The sequence below is a fragment of the Poromitra crassiceps genome (assembly GCF_964638095.1).
Source record: "Poromitra crassiceps genome assembly, chromosome: 6".
Taxonomy (NCBI): domain Eukaryota; kingdom Metazoa; phylum Chordata; class Actinopteri; order Beryciformes; family Melamphaidae; genus Poromitra; species Poromitra crassiceps.
The window spans coordinates 43,823,002-43,842,268 of NC_139627.1; the positions used below are offsets into that span (position 1 = coordinate 43,823,002).

At 42.7% G+C, this 19,267-nt stretch overlaps 1 protein-coding gene across 1 annotated transcript in view; it reads right to left on the reverse strand.

The window, feature by feature from the left end:
• il1rl1 (interleukin 1 receptor-like 1) overlaps positions 1-18,984 on the reverse strand; it is a 45,671-nt gene extending 26,687 nt beyond the window's left edge. Inside the window, exon 1 of the mRNA XM_083639407.1 lies at positions 18,942-18,984. The gene's annotated coding sequence lies outside the window, so the exon portion shown is untranslated. The remainder of the gene's footprint in view (positions 1-18,941) is intronic.
• Positions 18,985-19,267: the final 283 nt, after the last annotated feature.

A 19,267-nucleotide genomic window follows, 5' to 3' on the forward strand; every position in this document is an offset into this window, starting at 1 on the left:
TTTTTGTTCATGGCTCATTGTTGTTTTGGCAAAGTTTACTTATTTGTTTATTGATGAGGAGCTCAAACAAAGGCTGTGTCTTTTTTTATTATCAATTATTTTATTTTAGCATTTCAGACAGCACCAATACATCACTGATGAATATTAACTAAGCTCTGGTTATCTGACCTATTTTCTAATGCAATTAATGTATGTACATTGTACAAGGAACATGTTTTCTTAAATAAACATCATTGCTGGACTATTTGTGATAAGCCTAATATTATTTTGAATATTCATCCACCATTCACTTTTCCATCTACATTTGGTAAAATGCTTAGAAAAAGTTTTACTTGGTCAAACCCAAAGATTCAGCTATATTTAGAATCAGAACATAACATAAGAGAAGACAACAATTCACTCAGACAAAAAAAAAATTTTTTTTTTTTTTTTTTAAATTCAATTAAAAATTAATTAAAAATATTCGAATATAATTCGAATATTAAAATGTATAAAGCACTGAATTTCGAATTTGATTATAGAGGGAGATTGACAGCCCTAGTATTTAGTAACCTTCTGGAGAGTGGAATCATCTGTCATTTTTCATCAATTTATATTATTGACATTATATTTATAATTTTTAATGGTAAGAATTATAATACTAACGTTTACATCTGAAATGTGTCTCTTAAAAAAGGGGGCACGAAGGGTGTTTGGCATTAAACCCAACATTTTCAGAGTTTTGAGAGTTGGAGTGAAACTTTAATAGGAAACAGCTGGAGAGAAATTGAGAGCAGCAAATCAGTGTTATTATTTTGCCTGTTTTCTCTTCCTTTTCTTTTGGAGTTAGATGTTTTAGAAGGTCCTCATCTCTTTCTGCACAGCACATACATTTCTCCTTTTGTATTTTTATTATTTAAAATGTAAATTAAACCTGTATAACCTGTATAACCTATACAATGTAAAACTAGTAGTGAAAGTTAAACCTTTGCCTGTTGTTTGAATGTTGAAACTGATTTTTTTTAGCACACATACGCATGTGGCCATTGTAAACTCAGTCTTGCACCTCCAATAAACTGTTTAGAAAGTCCAAATGGTCTTCCCTGTTCAGCCACAAGAAGGTGCCAAGAGTGAGCTGGCAAACGTTCAGTTTTAAAGATTATAAAGGTTACTCAGTTCTCATAGTTTTGCTTTTAACCCCTTGTACCCTGACTTTAGCTGACTTTACCCTAAAGGTCCTTACACATCGGGAGCGATGCGAATATACGGCACGTAATTGCGATGCGAGTTTTGACCCACCTGTCAATCACAGCCACAGATGTGTACACGTCGGAAGCGAATTTCTGAAAAATCGAACGTGGTTCGAAAAAATAAACACCGCAATAACGCTGGGCGAAACTTCGCCGTTGGTATGCACGGTTGCATTGACTGATATAGGTTCGGAAAATATTATTGACGTGCGAATTAATCGCACGAGAAATACGTGCTCGGTGTGTAAGGACCTTAACCCCCCGTCCCCCCCCCCTAAATAGAAATTGTACATCACATCCATATTCTGTATCTGCTGTCACAACTCTTTCTTGAAGCTCTACTTATATTGAATGAAATATTTCAAATACAAGATGGCAGTTTTTGTGGCTGCACATCAAATGGAGCGAAAAACATCGAGATGATGCCGTCATTATACATTTCCTTGTAATTCATGATTTGATGTCTTTGGAAATCTTGTTCTTGACTAAAATGTTAAATGAAGTTCTGTGGGTTTGAATGAAGCTTGGCCATGCCACTTTGTAATGATGGACTCAGTGCTGCCAGGAAAGAACATGATATGATATAATAATATGATATAATAGAGAGCTGCAGGAATGAGTCCGGAACTATACTTTCGGGTTCTTCAGTCGAAAAGTCTATGGGATTTGACATTAGGGTTTGGCTTAAATGCATAAAATCAGGTCTGTGGTTAACAAAAGTTTATGGGAACGCGAATCTGGGTTCTGCATGATCATCTTCACAAACGTGAATAACTTTTATGACTTTTGGAACGTAAATGCGTTTTTTCTTCAAGTGATTTTTATAAAACGCTTCAAAAGGCATACAAGTTATTCACGTTTGTGAAGAGTATCATGTTGAACCCAAATTTGCGTTCCCATAAACTTTTGTTAACCACAGACCTTATTTTATGCATTTAAGTGAAATCCCCATTCTAAAACCCCATAGACTTTTCCACTGAAGAACCAAATGGCCACGATTTCTGGATAAGCCTACAAAATACGTCACCCCTGCGGTACTCCATAATATGAGCATAGTGTTAGTTCAGGGTGGCCCTGAAGTCAAGCTCAGCTCACACCCCCAGCCCACATCAGCTGATGGCTCAGCTGGTTTCCTTCTAGGTATCAATTGGTAAATCTCATCCAGGGCACCTTATTTAACATACTGTCCAGGGCACCTTAGCTGCTTCGGTGCACCTATCCTTTTCTGCTTCCTCTGCAAGCCGCTTGCACCCCACCTGCACCCCAGCTCCTCCCACATGTAGTGTCTGATTAGACAAGGTCTGCTGGCATTGCTGCTGCTCTCTTCTGTACCTAGGGGTCTTTGCAATATAACTATTGCATATGGCAACAACAGTTTCCTTTTGACTATAGCGGTCCTGACTCCTTAAAGACTATAGACCAAATCACCCACTTGTTTACAATAACGTCCGGGTAGTAGTGATGCGCGGTTCAGGGTTTTTTAAGGCCCGCCCCAACCCAACCCATCATTGGAGCCAGCCCGCCCCGCCCAGCCCGTTAAACTATCTGAAAATTCCCAACCCAGCCCAACCCAGCAGCCCGCAGCGGCCAATTTAATGTAATATGTCTCCGGACTCAGGAGGAGCGCAGCAACCCTAACCCTAACCCTCTCCAAGGTGTACAAAGTAGCTAATAACTCTGTCTCTCTCCCCCCTCTCTCTCTCGCCCACGGGACCTGGCAGGTTCTGGGTGACCCGCGCATCACTACCGGGTAGACAATGCAGGCGTCAGGTATACATACAGTTGAATGGAGTTGGGCAAACTGGGTCGGTAACAACTGAGATAAAGATACAATTATTAAGTGTAAAATGCATGTTTGATGACTTCATATTCAGTTGTATATAACTCTTTCCTCAGCTGACTATGCTCCCATAGAATCATTGTACCAGTGCATTGATCAAATAAATAACTGGATGTGCCAGAATTTCCTACAGCTAAACAAAGACAAAACAGAGGTGATTGTCTTTGGTCCCAAAGAACAAAGGCTTAAAATCACTGCACGCCTTGAGTCTCGATCCCTGAAGCCTAAGGATCAAGTCAAAAATCTTGGCGTTATTATTGATTCCGATCTCCACTTTAACTCCCACATTAAGTCAATCAGAAAATCTGCTTTTTATCATCTTAAAAATATAGCAAGAATTAGGGGCTACATGTCCAGACAGGATCTAGAAAGACTAATTCACGCCTATAGTAGGTTAGACTACTGCAATAGCCTTTTCTCTGGTCTCTCCAAAAAATAACTTAGGCAACTTCAGCTCATTCAGAATGCTGCTGCTAGAGTTCTAACGAAGACTAAGAAAGCTGATCATATCACTCCAGTTCTTAACACGTTGAGTGCCAATGACGAGATATCTCGGCTTACAGGATCCAACCGTTGAGTGCCAAGGACGAGATATCTCGGCTTACATAAACATTTTTTTTTTTTGACGGTGGGACATCGATCAACCCCTTTTACGTCTCCTATACCAATATTGGAGGAAGAGAATGTGTATACCGTAAATTCCGGACTATAAGACGCACCGGTGTATAAGCCGCGGGACCAAAATTGACTATTTTTTTCTTCTATAAGCCGCACCGGTCTATAAGCCGCGGGTGTTTTGATGTTTAATTACCATATGAAAGGGTTCGTGCACAGAGAGGAATGTCGGGAAAGCATGGCTGTTTGGGGAAGCTCCCATTTATTAACATTTCAACAAAACAAAACAAAAGTCAGGTCACTAATCCCCAGACAAAATCACACAACAATAGGCTATATGTGCAGCAAACCTGTAACCAGAGAAGTCAAGTCACTAATGCTCGTCTTCCTCTTCTTCCTGCGTACTGAAACCACCAAAGTCCTCATCTTCAGTGTCGGAAACGAACAGGTTCAGGGTGGCTTCGTCAACCACTCTCCTCTCTCCTTCATTGTCACTCAAAACCAACGAACTCCTCTTCATCTATAGCTGTGTTTCCATTACAGTTTTTCGCAAAAGAATTGCGATATTTCTACAACTTCGACAATGTACAATTGCGACTTGTAGGCGTTTCCATTGAAGTTGCGTTTGAGTGATTCCCCGTTGCAGCAGCTGCCACAGTGATTACGCACGGGGATCTGCCCCATATCCCGTCCCCTGCATGCTCAAATCCAACCAATGGTCAATGGAAATCCCAACATGAAGTTACAATGCATATAAACGAGCCTGATTATCAATTCAAAAGAAAATGAGTCGCAAAATGTTGCTGGCTGCGTGAATGCAGTCAGCGCGACAGGCAGAGGAAAAAAGGTAGCCTAATAGCCTACAACTGGTCCGATTTAGAGATGGAGGGGGGAAAAGGCTGATTTGGTTCTATAATTGCACCTGAAACGTGTGCAATGTATTAGCCTACTCACAGTCACTGTATTCACTTCAGACAGCACCACCGCACCAGTGTGTGCTTTTCATCCTCTCATCTCGCCGCTGTGCCAAATGCGCGCACACAGGCAGCCTGCTGTCACCATGGACCGATTTCTGCCATTAAACATTATCTAATTTGCCCGGCTACGCTTTTGCACAACACTCGTCTTTCTGCTAGGTAGCGTTGCTTCAAAGTTTTCCACTTGCTGCGGAGGTTTTGACACGGCTATCGAACCTTACTTACCAAACTTATTTTCCGCTCCTTTTCCAAGGGATAATATGGGTCACATGACGTGCAAATGCGAAAAATGTGTTTCCATTACACTTTTGCGATAAACTGCTATATCGACACGTCTGAAAAACCACCTCATGATCATCTACTGCTCGTTCTCATGCTGTCGAGAACGAGCAAAGCTTTTTTTTGGTGAAAGAATCCTCCAGGGCGCTTCTTGTTAACAGTCCGAGTGAGTGGCAGGTCGAACGTCAAAGGCACTTCATCCATATTTATGATCTGCTCCGGTTCGATGGAATATTCCTTGATCTTCCTTTGTGTGAATTCGCCGAAGTTTGTGATTTTCTCCTGGTAGTCGGGGGAGGGAGTTGATGGGCTTGTGGCCGTTTGCTTACCGTAATTACCATATGTAAGTGGTCACGCACAGAGGGGATTGTCGGGAAAGAGATGGCTGTTTGAGGAAGCTCCCATTTACCGTATTACCGTAACATTTCAACAAAACAACATAACACAACACCACCGTTGTTTATTTTTACAGTGCACACAGTGTCCGCGGTGTGGTGAAAAGAGGGCAAGAGAGGAAATTAAAACAGAAGTGGATTTATAGTTAGAAAGAGTGCTAAAAAAGAGAGATTTTTTTTTTTTTTTTTTTTTTTTCTGAAAAAATCCATAGATAAGACGCACCGTTATATAAGCCGCAGGGGCCAAAAAACGGGAAAAAAGCCGCGGCTTATAGTCCGGAATTTACGGTAATCTATTTTACCGACCAGCTAGGTGGCGACAGTGCTCTCCAGACAGAGAGAAAGCCGAGCAAAAAACAGCCGCGGGTCCGCGGGAGAAAGCCATTCTAATTTTCAAGGAAATAGCTGGGCGAAAACGCTTTCGATTTCACACACACACACACACACACACACACACACACACACACACACACACACACACACACGCGCGAGTACCTTTGAGCATAAATAAGACCAGAATCGCAAAAGCTTCTTCAAAGCTCTCAGCCGACACCTCAAGAAACGAACGAGCCCGTTTTACAGTAATCCAGACTGCCCGAGAGCGGCCGCGGAGCCAGCAGGAGCCAGCAGCAGCAGCACAGACGGAGGGAGGAGTTTGGAGACACACACACACACACACACACACACACACACACACACACACACACACACACACAATACAGTATACAGACTTGCCCAAGGGCACCCATAATCACACGCACGTGAGGTGGTTCTAAAAATCCATTTATCTCAAAACTCTCTGAAAATCTCTGAAACCATGCTGTACTCAACGGCTAATATCTACATAACTACTAACTCTACAAACTAACTCTTTTAGACAGAGAAAGCACACATTCTATTAGTTCTTTTTAGATGATTGGTGTTCACGAAGTCTTAACAGAAAATAATCCTCGGCTCTTGTAAAATGAGCCAGAATCCTCAAAAAAAAAACTGGCAGAACCTACCTACAGCATTGAAAAAAGGGCTGGCAGTCAATGTGTTAAGTCGTTACACTGGTTGCCAGTGTGTCATAGAATAGATTTTAAAATACTGTTATTAGTCTATAAATCACGTAATGGCCTAGGCCCAAAATACATAGCTGAATTGCTCCCACGCTACGAACCGTCTAGACCTCTTAGGTCAGCAGGGTCCAGCTTATTAACTGTCCCTAGGATCAAATCAAATCATGGGAAGGCTGCATTTACCCACTATGCTTCTGCTAGCTGGAAAAAATTGCCTGAAGGCCTCAGATCTGCTCCAACTTTACTTACTTTTAAAAATAGACTAAAGACTTTTATGTTTACCGTCGCTTTTAACTGCTGACAGCTGTTTCTCAATCACTATTGTACAATTGGTTTTAAAACATAGATGATTGCAATTACTGCTAAAAGCTGCAGGTCTGGGGGGTGGTTCCGTAATACGGATATACTCACAAGAGGGTGAGGTGATGCGTCAGGAGGGACGCACGCGTATGGGAAGCTTAAAAGAGGACACCGTACCTAGACCTGATTTTTACGTGTGTGTAGTCATGTTTCTTATATACGGTAGTCATGATGTCGGGGGACTAAATATAGATAAATTGATTTATTCTATTATGCAAACCCAATGAGTCCTCTATAAGTTTTTAGCTCTTTTTGCAACTGCTGCGCCTGTTGCTTAATGCACTTTTTATACTCTTTTTTTTAAGTTTTGTTGTGATGCTTTTAAATGTCCATTTTATTCTCTTCTTTTATTCTTTTATTTTCCTGTCAACCATTTTATGTGAAGCACTTTGAATTGCCTCTGTGTATGAAATGTGCTATACAAATAAACTTGACTTGACTTAATTAACAACACTCACTAATGTTAGTTTAGAGACCTAATTTACCTGTTGGACCACAGAATAAAAACAATTACAGCTTGAGTTCACCCAAAACAGGTGCAGCTTGTCCTATTGGGGAGATTTGGTTTATTAACACAATACATAAAATAAGCACAGACAAACATCAGATAGGTCGGACCACCGTGTTTAGGGTAATCTTTAACGTTACAGTTATGGCTGAAAATGACAACAACAACAAATAAACAATAAACAAGTTTGTGATATCTCCACAATTGAAATAAAATGGCAGGTGTCTACCCGGAAGGGACCTTCACTGCCACATCATGGGGATTCGCTCTATAATATGAAAGACAAGTCCTTTGCACACCTGATGATGGATGATTGATAACCTGGCGAGATCAAAAGAGATTCTCTCGACGTAATCCATCTTGTCATGCACAGGCAGTTAAGATGATTGGCCGAACCATGGCCGGCTCGACGAATCAGCGGCAGCCTTAGGCGGGCTTAGGCTCGTCTGGGCAAGTAGTGGGTACATGGTCTTTGTAGTTCTTTTCACTCGTCAACATGGCTGCCGCCGCGGAAGTGACAGGCAGTCTGAATGAAATTGAATGTAACGTTCCCAATTCTATGTATTAAATTCTAAAAAACGACCCTCAACATTTGGGAAGGCTAAGCCACACAACTAGTTCGTTATAATCGAACGTCATGCTTCGAAGGCGACTTTACGACGATGAGGACGGTGAGGACTCAATCAATGATAGACTACCACGGAGATCAGGCACAGGCACCTTCCTCCGGTCGCAAACGTGACGTCAGAGGCATGGCGATCTGATTGGTTGAAGTTAACACGCACCAGCGGTGATAGACAGATGGGTCATCCAATCACCTGCCAAGTAGCTTGGAAAAAGTGCCCGTCTCCGTCAGCGGGTCGGGTTACTGCATTCCCAGATCGACTGGTTTAGTGAAACGTAATGTGAAGCCAAACCATCCATCTGGCAGCGTCAGGTTAAAAGTCCTCACAATAGTCACACAAAGTCCTCTCAATAGTCACGCAAAGTCCTCACAATAGTCACGCAAAGTCCTCAATAGTCACACAAAGTCCTTACATTAGTCACACAAAGTCCTCACAATAGTCACGCAAAGTCCTCACAATACTAGACTTAGTTCTCAGTCTCTATCCGTGGCGCTGTTGGTGCCGCAAACGTCTGGGAGCCGAGACTATCACAATAATGTACCCTCCTCTATTTGAAATGAGGTAAATCTGCTGAGTGGACACATTCAGATAATTTAATTAACTCATTCACCGCCAAAGACGTCTTTGACGTCTTATCAGAAATAGCCATCCACGCCAAAGACGTGTTTGACGTGTTTTTGGTTTTATTAGTGCAGCGCGTGCAGCAAACACTTTCCCAGCCTGTGACACAGACACAGGTCCCTGCCTTCAAAGGGTAGCCGACAGCACGCGATCAAACACATACCGCAGCTGTTTTTTTGAAATGGGGGAGGAGGCAAGAAGACAAAAGCCGTGAGAAACGCTGCCTCTTTGCAGAGTAGGAGAGAGACGCCATTGTGTACGGTTGTGACAGTGTGCTGAGTTGAGTTGGAGTTGAAGTTGAAGTTGAAGAGATTACAGTAGCTAGTAGCCTATAGTCGTCAGTTTAGTTAGCGTTAGTTGTAGTATAGTCTGTAGTATAGTTTAGTTAGTTAGTTGTAGTAGTCATAGTCTAGTCAGTCATGGTGAAGGCAAAAGGAAAGACCAAACACCGCATCGCCCCTCGGCGCGGCGGTGCCCGAGCTGTTCGCCTTGCTGCTGGCCTTGCTGCTGGGCAGCGGACACTGGATGAGATGTTCTTGGTAGTCAAACCCGTGACCACCATCGATCCGGTTCCAGCGCCTGGTCCCAAACCCAAGCCTCCTGTGTCCCAGCCCGAACGAGACGAGACTGAGTCAGAACTTAGTGACGAGGAGGAGATCGGGGGCAACACAACAGACATGATTCCCCAGGAGGAGCCATTTTCCAGGGCGCATTTGCGAGACGAGACGGAGTCAGAACTTAGTGACGAGGAGGAGATCGAGGGCAACACAACAACAGACATGATTCCCCAGGAGGAGCCATTTTCCAGGGCGCATTTGCGCCGTGCAAAGACGCCCCGGGATTACATGGAAAGTGACTTTGACTCTCAGCCATCAAGCTCCCATTCATCTGAAGAGGAGATGGTCACACCGTTGCCAGTTGTCCATGTCGAGGGGGAGGAAGACTGGAATCCAATGCGACAGGACCCCGATGATCGTGGTAAGGAGTAATTTTGTTGTTGATATATGCATATTGTACAGACAGTACCAGTACCAGCTTCACGCACAAAGTCCCAGTGATGATGTCATCAGTGTGTGTGTGTGTGTGTGTGTGTGTGTGTGTGTGTGTGTGTGTGTGTGTGACTACTGACTACACTATCTCTGCATTCTATGATCGTATAGTTTACTGAGACTAGTACACTACACTGTGTCTGTACTAAATGTGATTATATAGTTTACTGAGACACTAGTACACTACACTGTCTCTGTACTAAATGTGATTATATAGTTTACTGAGACACTAGTACACTACACTGTCTCTGTACTAAATGTGATTATATAGTTTACTGAGACACTACACTGTCTCTCTGTACTAAATGTGATTATATAGTTTACTGAGACACTAGTACAATACACTGTCTCTCTGTACTAAATGTGATTATATAGTTTACTGAGGATATATTGCTTTTATTTCAGATGAGGAGCCTGAGGAGCCGATTGTTGCACAACCCAGTGAGCCCACATCAAAGAAAAAACAACCTAGATCAAAAGGTAAGATCTTGTTTCCCTCTTTTGTGTCTTTGTCCAAAATGGCTGATCTACAAGCTCACAATTATACATGTTGTGTGTGTGTTGTAAATTGTATTGTAATGTATGTATTTCTTTATTTACAGGCCGTGGTGCAGATGGAGAGCCAATGGAGGGACAGCAACCCAAGAAGGGGAAAAAGAAAGACACCAAAGGTATGTTCATTTTCCCTCTTTGCCCAATATAGCTGATCTACAAGCTTGTGTGTGTGTGAGTGTGCTATAGTAATGTATTTGTATTTCTATATTTTTATAACACCTATCCTGTATCCAGAGCAGCAATGGTACTGCATGGATGAAGTGCCGTGGGAGCCAGAAGACATCCCGTTCACTGCTGTTCCTGGCCTGCTCAACAGTGCTGCTGCGCTGGAGTCGGACAAGCCGGTCGATTTCCTGGAACTCATCCTGACTGAAGAGCTGCTGCAGTATGTTGTGGACCAGACCAACCTGTATGCACAGCAGACAATTGAGGCTGGCGCAACGAGTGTCAGGCTCGATGCATGGAATTCTGTTGACATTGCTGAACTGAAGGCCTTCCTAGGGCTCCTCTTCCTGACTGGGCTCATTGGAAAGCCTGACCTGGAGAGTTACTGGTCCACGAACGAGGTGCTGGAGACCCCCTATTTTGGAAAGACAATGTCCCAAAACAGGTTCCAGATCATACTGCGTTTCCTGCATTTTACTGACAACACAGCAGTGAGAAACAATGATGACAGGTTGCATAAAGTCCGCCCAGTCTTAGACATGCTAGTGAACAAGTTCCAGGAACTCTACCAGCCAGGCCAGAACATCTCAATAGATGAAGGAACTTTACTGTGGAGAGGCAGATTGAGCTTCAAAGTTTTTAACCCACAGAAACCTGTGCGTTACGGGATCAAAAGTTATGTGTTATGTGAGTCCCAGACAGGATTTTGTTATAATTTGATGCCTTATTGTGGAGACGGTAAATCTCTTGTAGATACAGTGTGTGGTCTCCTGTTGGGGCTGGAACAGCAGGGCTACAAACTGTACATGGATAACTTTTATAATTCTGTAAACATGTGTGATATCCTGCTAGATCTGGGGACACATGTATGTGGCACACTGCGAAAGCATAGAGGAGAACCACCAGCTGTACACCATGCTGAGAAGGCCACCCTGCAACCAGGGGGCAGAATTGCCTTCCACACTGACCGGGTTCTGTGCTTGGCATGGCGGGACACAAATGTTGTGAGAATGGTATCCACATTTCACCAGAACGAGATGAGACAGGTCTTGACGTGGAAGAAAGGTGTGAGGGGGAAGGTGGTGAAGGAGAAGCCTGTCTCTGTGGTAGAGTACAACCAGTCTATGAACGGTGTTGATAGGCTGGATCAAATGATTTCGTACTACCCGTTCATCAGGAAGTCGTATAAATGGACAACTAAATTTGTTCTGTACATGTTCCAAATCTGCCTCCACAACGCTTTCGTCCTATACAGAGCTAAAAACCCACAGGGCACAGTAAAGACCATGTATGCATTCCAGGAGAGTCTGATACAGGCGTGGACCACTGCCACAAAGCTCCATAGAGTTCCCTACGCTGACCGTCCGAGTAGGCTGTCTGCCAACCTGGCAAAGCATTTCCCTGTCAGGAATGACCCCACCCCCAAAAATGACAACCCAGCTAAGAAATGCAAGGTGTGTCTGGGCAACAAAAAGAGAAAGGAGACACGTTTCCAGTGCCACTTCTGCCGCATCCCCTTGTGCAGGGTCCCCTGCTTTGAGGTCTACCATGACACCCTGAACTATAAAGAGTAAATTCCCCTCAGTGGTAGAACGAACTCCCCACTGAGGTCAGGACGGCCGAATCCCTGCCCATCTTTTTTTTCAACTTTTTATTCGTTTTCAGTGAGTCCACCTTTTGGAAAAAAAACTCGCCTTTTCAAGCTCCACTTGAGTCCCTCCTGAACTAACCCTTTTGATGTAGCATCTTTCCCCCCCCCTCTCCACCCCAAACCCCCTCCCCCCATCTAGCATCTTCCCCCCCTTCTTCACCCCAAACCGCCCCCCCCCCCCCAAAAAAACAAAACAAAAAAAACATTGATGTTACTCTACTGCTTGCTGCAAGGGTGTATCTGTGTAGATGATGTTCCACAGTTGATTCCACTAATGTTGACAGAATGTGACATTGTAAGTCGCTTTGGATAAAAGTGTGCTAAATGACGAAATGTAATCTAAAGAGACACACATGGGCCCCGCGCACACACATTCACGCTCACTCACACTGAGTAAACTGCATTGTTGAATGTAAAAAAAGCACTTCATGTGTATATATATATATATATTTTTTTTTTGTCATTTGTATCATAACGAATAGTATTTACATGTCTGATGTCAATACAGTTCAAAATAAAAGAATTGAGAGCGAGATCTGCCTGAGATTGTCTTCTTTACAAAAAGGCGTTTTTCTCCTATTTTCCTTCTCAAAGAGACCTTTTGGGTGAAAACAGGGTGTATATAAATGGATATAAGTAGAGTACAGAACATGCTAAAAGCTCACTTTTTTTTTTCCTGGTGAACCCAGAGACGTACATCTTCATTTTGAGGTATTGCAAATCACTCTGGTGCTAATAGATAATTTACTGTGGGTCTTGAAAGATGACCAACAATTATGAAAATCTTTGGCCTGTGCTAAATATTGGCAGTCCTAAACTGGCCATGAATGAGTTAATAGGAAACGGCTGGAGAGAAATTGAGAGCAGCAAATCAGTGTTATTATTTTGCCTGTTTTCTCTTCCTTTTCTTTTGGAGTTAGATGTTTTAGAAGGTCCTCATCTCTTTCTGCACAGCACATACATTTCTCCTTTTGTATTTTTATTATTTAAAATGTAAATTAAACCTGTATAACCTTTATAACCTATACAATGTAAAACTAGTAGTGAAAGTTAAACCTTTGCCTGTTGTTTGAATGTTGAAACTGATTTTTTTAGCACACATACGCATGTGGCCATTGTAAACTCAGTCTTGCACCTCCAATAAACTGTTTAGAAAGTCCAAATGGTCTTCCCTGTTCAGCCACAATAAGGTGCCAAGAGTGAGCTGGCAAACGTTCAGTTTTAAAGATTATAAAGGTTACTCAGTTCTCATAGTTTTGCTTTTAACCCCTTGTACCCTGACTTTAGCTGACTTTACCCTAACCCCCCGTCCCCCCCCCCCCCCTAAATAGAAATTGTACATCACATCCATATTCTGTATCTGCTGTCACAACTCTTTCTTGAAGCTCTACTTAGATTGAATGAAATATTTCAAATACAAGATGGCAGTTTTTGTGGCTGCACATCAAATGGAGCGAAAAACATCGAGATGATGCCGTCATTATACATTTCCTTGTAATTCATGATTTGATGTCTTTGGAAATCTTGTTCTTGACTAAAATGTTAAATGAAGTTCTGTGGGTTTGAATGAAGCTTGGCCATGCCACCTTGTAATGATGGACTCAGTGGTGCCAGGAAAGAACATGATATGATATAATAATATGATATAATAGAGAGCTGCAGGAATGAGTCCGGAACTATACTTTTGGGTTCTTCCGTGGAAAAGTCTATGGGATTTGACATTGGGGTTTGGCTTAAATGCATAAAATCAGGTCTGTGGTTAACAAAAGTTTATGGGAACGCGAATCTGGGTTCTGCATGATCATCTTCACAAACGTGAATAACTTTTATGACTTTTGGAACGTAAATGCGTTTTTTCTTCAAGTGATTTTTATAAAACGCTTCAAAAGGCATACAAGTTATTCACGTTTGTGAAGAGTATCATGTTGAACCCAAATTTGCGTTCCCATAAACTTTTGTTAACCACAGACCTTATTTTATGCATTTAAGTGAAATCCCCATTCTAAAACCCCATAGACTTTTCCACTGAAGAACCAAATGGCCACGATTTCTGGATAAGCCTACAAAATACGTCACCCCTGCGGTACTCCATAATATGAGCATAGTGTTAGTTCAGGGTGGCCCTGAAGTCAAGCTCAGCTCACACCCCCAGCCCACATCAGCTGATGGCTCAGCTGGTTTCCTTCTAGGTATCAATTGGTAAATCTCATCCAGGGCACCTTATTTAACATACTGTCCAGGGCACCTTAGCTGCTTCGGTGCACCTATCCTTTTCTGCTTCCTCTGCAAGCCGCTTGCACCCCACCTGCACCCCAGCTCCTCCCACATGTAGTGTCTGACTTAGACAAGGTCTGCTGGCATTGCTGCTGCTCTCTTCTGTACCTAGGGGTCTTTGCAATATAACTATTGCATATGGCAACAACAGTTTCCTTTTGACTATAGCGGTCCTGACTCCTTAAAGACTATAGACCAAATCACCCACTTGTTTACAATAACGTCCGGGTAGTAGTGATGCGCGGTTCAGGGTTTTTTAAGGCCCGCCCCAACCCAACCCATCATTGGAGCCAGCCCGCCCCGCCCAGCCCGTTAAACTATCTGAAAATTCCCAACCCAGCCCAACCCAGCAGCCCGCAGCGGCCAATTTAATGTAATATGTCTCCGGACTCAGGAGGAGCGCAGCAACCCTAACCCTAACCCTCTCCAAGGTGTACAAAGTAGCTAATAACTCTGTCTCTCTCCCCCCTCTCTCTCTCGCCCACGGGACCTGGCAGGTTCTGGGTGACCCGCGCATCACTACCGGGTAGACAATGCAGGCGTCAGGTATACATACAGTTGAATGGAGTTGGGCAAACTGGGTCGGTAACAACTGAGATAAAGATACAATTATTAAGTGTAAAATGCATGTTTGATGACTTCATATTCAGTTGTATATAACTCTTTCCTCAGCTGACTATGCTCCCATAGAATCATTGTACCAGTGCATTGATCAAATAAATAACTGGATGTGCCAGAATTTCCTACAGCTAAACAAAGACAAAACAGAGGTGATTGTCTTTGGTCCCAAAGAACAAAGGCTTAAAATCACTGCACGCCTTGAGTCTCGATCCCTGAAGCCTAAGGATCAAGTCAAAAATCTTGGCGTTATTATTGATTCCGATCTCCACTTTAACTCCCACATTAAGTCAATCAGAAAATCTGCTTTTTATCCTCTTAAAAATATAGCAAGAATTAGGGGCTACATCTCCAGACAGGATCTAGAAAGACTAATTCACGCCTATAGTAGGTTAGACTACTGCAATAGCCTTTTCTCTGGTCTCTCCAAAAAATAACTTAGGCAACTTCAGCTCATTCAGAATGCTGCTGCTAGAGTTCTAACGAAGACTAAGAAAGCTGATCATATCACTCCAGTTCTTAACACGTTGAGTGCCAATGACGAGATATCTCGGCTTACAGGATCCAACCGTTGAGTGCCAAGGACGAGATATCTCGGCTTACATAAACATTTTTTTTTTTTGACGGTGGGACATCGATCAACCCCTTTTACGTCTCCTATACCAATATTGGAGGAAGATAATGTGTATAATCTATTTTACCGACCAGCTAGGTGGCGACAGTGCTCTCCAGACAGAGAGAAAGCCGAGCAAAAAACAGCCGCGGGTCCGCGGGAGAAAGCCATTCTAATTTTCAAGGAAATAGCTGGGCGAAAACGCTTTCGATTTCACACACACACACACACACACACACACACACACACACACACACACACGCGCGCGCGCGCGCACACACACACTCGAGTACCTTTGAGCATAAATAAGACCAGAATCGCAAAAGCTTCTTCAAAGCTCTCAGCCGACACCTCAAGAAACGAACGAGCCCGTTTTACAGTAATCCAGACTGCCCGAGAGCGGCCGCGGAGCCAGCAGCAGCAGCACAGACGGAGGGAGGAGTTTGGAGACACACACACACACACACACACACACACACACACAATACAGTATACAGACTTGCCCAAGGGCACCCATAATCACAGGCACGTGAGGTGGTTCTAAAAATCCATTTATCTCAAAACTCTCTGAAAATCTCTGAAACCATGCTGTACTCAACGGCTAATATCTACATAACTACTAACTCTACAAACTAACTCTTTTAGACAGAGAAAGCACACATTCTATTAGTTCTTTTTAGATGATTGGTGTTCACGAAGTCTTAACAGAAAAGAATCCTCGGCTCTTGTAAAATGAGCCAGAATCCTCAAAAAAAAAACTGGCAGAACCTACCTACAGCATTGAAAAAAGGGCTGGCAGTCAATGTGTTAAGTCGTTACACTGGTTGCCAGTGTGTCATAGAATAGATTTTAAAATACTGTTATTAGTCTATAAATCACGTAATGGCCTAGGCCCAAAATACATAGCTGAATTGCTCCCACGCTACGAACCGTCTAGACCTCTTAGGTCAGCAGGGTCCAGCTTATTAACTGTCCCTAGGATCAAATCAAATCATGGGAAGGCTGCATTTACCCACTATGCTTCTGCTAGCTGGAACAAATTGCCTGAAGACCTCAGATCTGCTCCAACTTTACTTACTTTTAAAAATAGACTAAAGACTTTTATGTTTACCGTCGCTTTTAACTGCTGACAGCTGTTTCTCAATCACTATTGTACAATTGGTTTTAAAACATAGATGATTGCAATTACTGCTAAAAGCTGCAGGTCTGGGGGGTGGTTCCGTAATACGGATATACTCACAAGAGGGTGAGGTGATGCGTCAGGAGGGACGCACGCGTATGGGAAGCTTAAAAGAGGACACCGTACCTAGACCTGATTTTTATGTGTGTGTAGTCATGTTTCTTATATACGGTAGTCATGATGTCGGGGGACTAAATATAGATAAATTGATTTATTCTATTATGCAAACCCAATGAGTCCTCTATAAGTTTTTAGCTCTTTTTGCAACTGCTGCGCCTGTTGCTTAATGCACTTTTTATACTCTTTTTTTTAAGTTTTGTTGTGATGCTTTTAAATGTCCATTTTATTCTCTTCTTTTATTCTTTTATTTTCCTGTCAACCATTTTATGTGAAGCACTTTGAATTGCCTCTGTGTATGAAATGTGCTGTACAAATAAACTTGACTTGACTTAATTAACAACACTCACTAATGTTAGTTTAGAGACCTAATTTACCTGTTGGACCACAGAATAAAAACAATTACAGCTTGAGTTCACCCAAAACAGGTGCAGCTTGTCCTATTGGGGAGATTTGGTTTATTAACACAATACATAAAATAAGCACAGACAAACATCAGATAGGTCGGACCACCGTGTTTAGGGTAATCTTTAACGTTACAGTTATGGCTGAAAATGACAACAACAACAAATAAACAATAAACAAGTTTGTGATATCTCCACAATTGAAATAAAATGGCAGGTGTCTACCCGGAAGGGACCTTCACTGCCACGTCATGGGGATTCGCTCTATAATATGAAAGACAAGTCCTTTGCACACCTGTTGTTATATTGACGCTGGTGCCAAAGTCCTCTAACCTTGCTTGCAAGATGGATAACCTGGCGAGATCAAAAGAGATTCTCTCGACGTAATCCATCTTGTCATGCACAGGCAGTTAAGATGATTGGCCGAACCATGGCCGGCTCGACGAATCAGCGGCAGCCTTAGGCGGGCTTAGGCTCGTCTGGGCAAGTAGTGGGTACATGGTCTTTGTAGTTCTTTTCACTCGTCAACATGGCTGCCGCCGCGGAAGTGACAGGCAGTCTGAATGAAATTGAATGTAACGTTCCCAATTCTATGTATTAAATTCTAAAAAACGACCCTCAACATTTGGGAAGGCTAAGCCACACAACTAGTTCGTTATAATCGAACGTCATGCTTCGAAGGCGACTTTACGACGATGAGGACGGTGAGGACTCAATCAATGATAGACTACCACGGAGATCAGGCACAGGCACCTTCCTCCGGTCGCAAACGTGACGTCAGAGGCATGGCGATCTGATTGGTTGAAGTTAACACGCACCAGCGGTGATAGACAGATGGGTCATCCAATCACCTGCCAAGTAGCTTGGAAAAAGTGCCCGTCTCCGTCAGCGGGTCGGGTTACTGCATTCCCAGATCGACTGGTTTAGTGAAACGTAATGTGGAGCCAAACCATCCATCTGGCAGCGTCAGGTTAAAAGTCCTCACAATAGTCACACAAAGTCCTCTCAATAGTCACGCAAAGTCCTCACAATAGTCACGCAAAGTCCTCAATAGTCACACAAAGTCCTTACATTAGTCACACAAAGTCCTCACAATAGTCACGCAAAGTCCTCACAATACTAGACTTAGTTCTCAGTCTCTATCCGTGGCGCTGTTGGTGCCGCAAACGTCTGGGAGCCGAGACTATCACAATAATGTACCCTCCTCTATTTGAAATTAGGTAAATCTGCTGAGTGGACACATTCAGATAATTTAATTAACTGGAGTTCGTCTGAAAATTCAATAACTTAACTAATAATAATAATAATAATAATAATAATAAACTTTATTTATATAGTACATTTCAAACATAAAATGCCAATCAATGTGCTTTACAGAAAGATAAAATAGTGAAATAAAATGTCAGCAAAACACACAAAACAGAATAGTGGTAAAATGAGCAAAGCGTAAAATAAGCATAAAAATGAATGATGGGAAATATGGTACAAATTAAAATCAGTGAAAATAATGGTTCCTAACAGAATGCCCTTTTATAGAGGTAGGTCTTTAGATTTTTCTTAAAAATATCGACTGAAGAATGTCTGATTTCTAAAGGAAGGTTATTCCACAGTCTAGGCGCATAGGAACTAAAAGCAGCCTCTCCATATGTTTTAGTTCTAGACAGTGGAATAAATAATTGGAGGGAATCTGAGGACCTCAGGGCTCTGACAGGAACATATTTTGATACGATGTCACTAACTACATTTAACCATTCAAACAAAAATGTAAAGTAGCACTGTGATAACGGCTGAAAGACTTGCTTACCTTGTTGTTACCTTGTTGTTTCCCCTCTGGTGGTTTTGTATCTCCCCAGTGAATGACTTAGTAGTGAGAGGGTGAGCTGAGGTGACATCACTCAAATGGAAAGGCAAGCTATATAGTAGGTTACACACTCAAACACACCCACCCACCCACACAGAGAGAGAGAGAGAGAGAGAGAGAGAGAGAGAGAAAGACACACACACTCCTTTCCTGTCTTACCCTCTCCCTCTTAGTTTTTCTCTCTCTCTCTTACACACACGTGTTCACGCACGCGCGCGCACGCACACACACACACACACACACGCATACACACGCCTCCAAACCACATT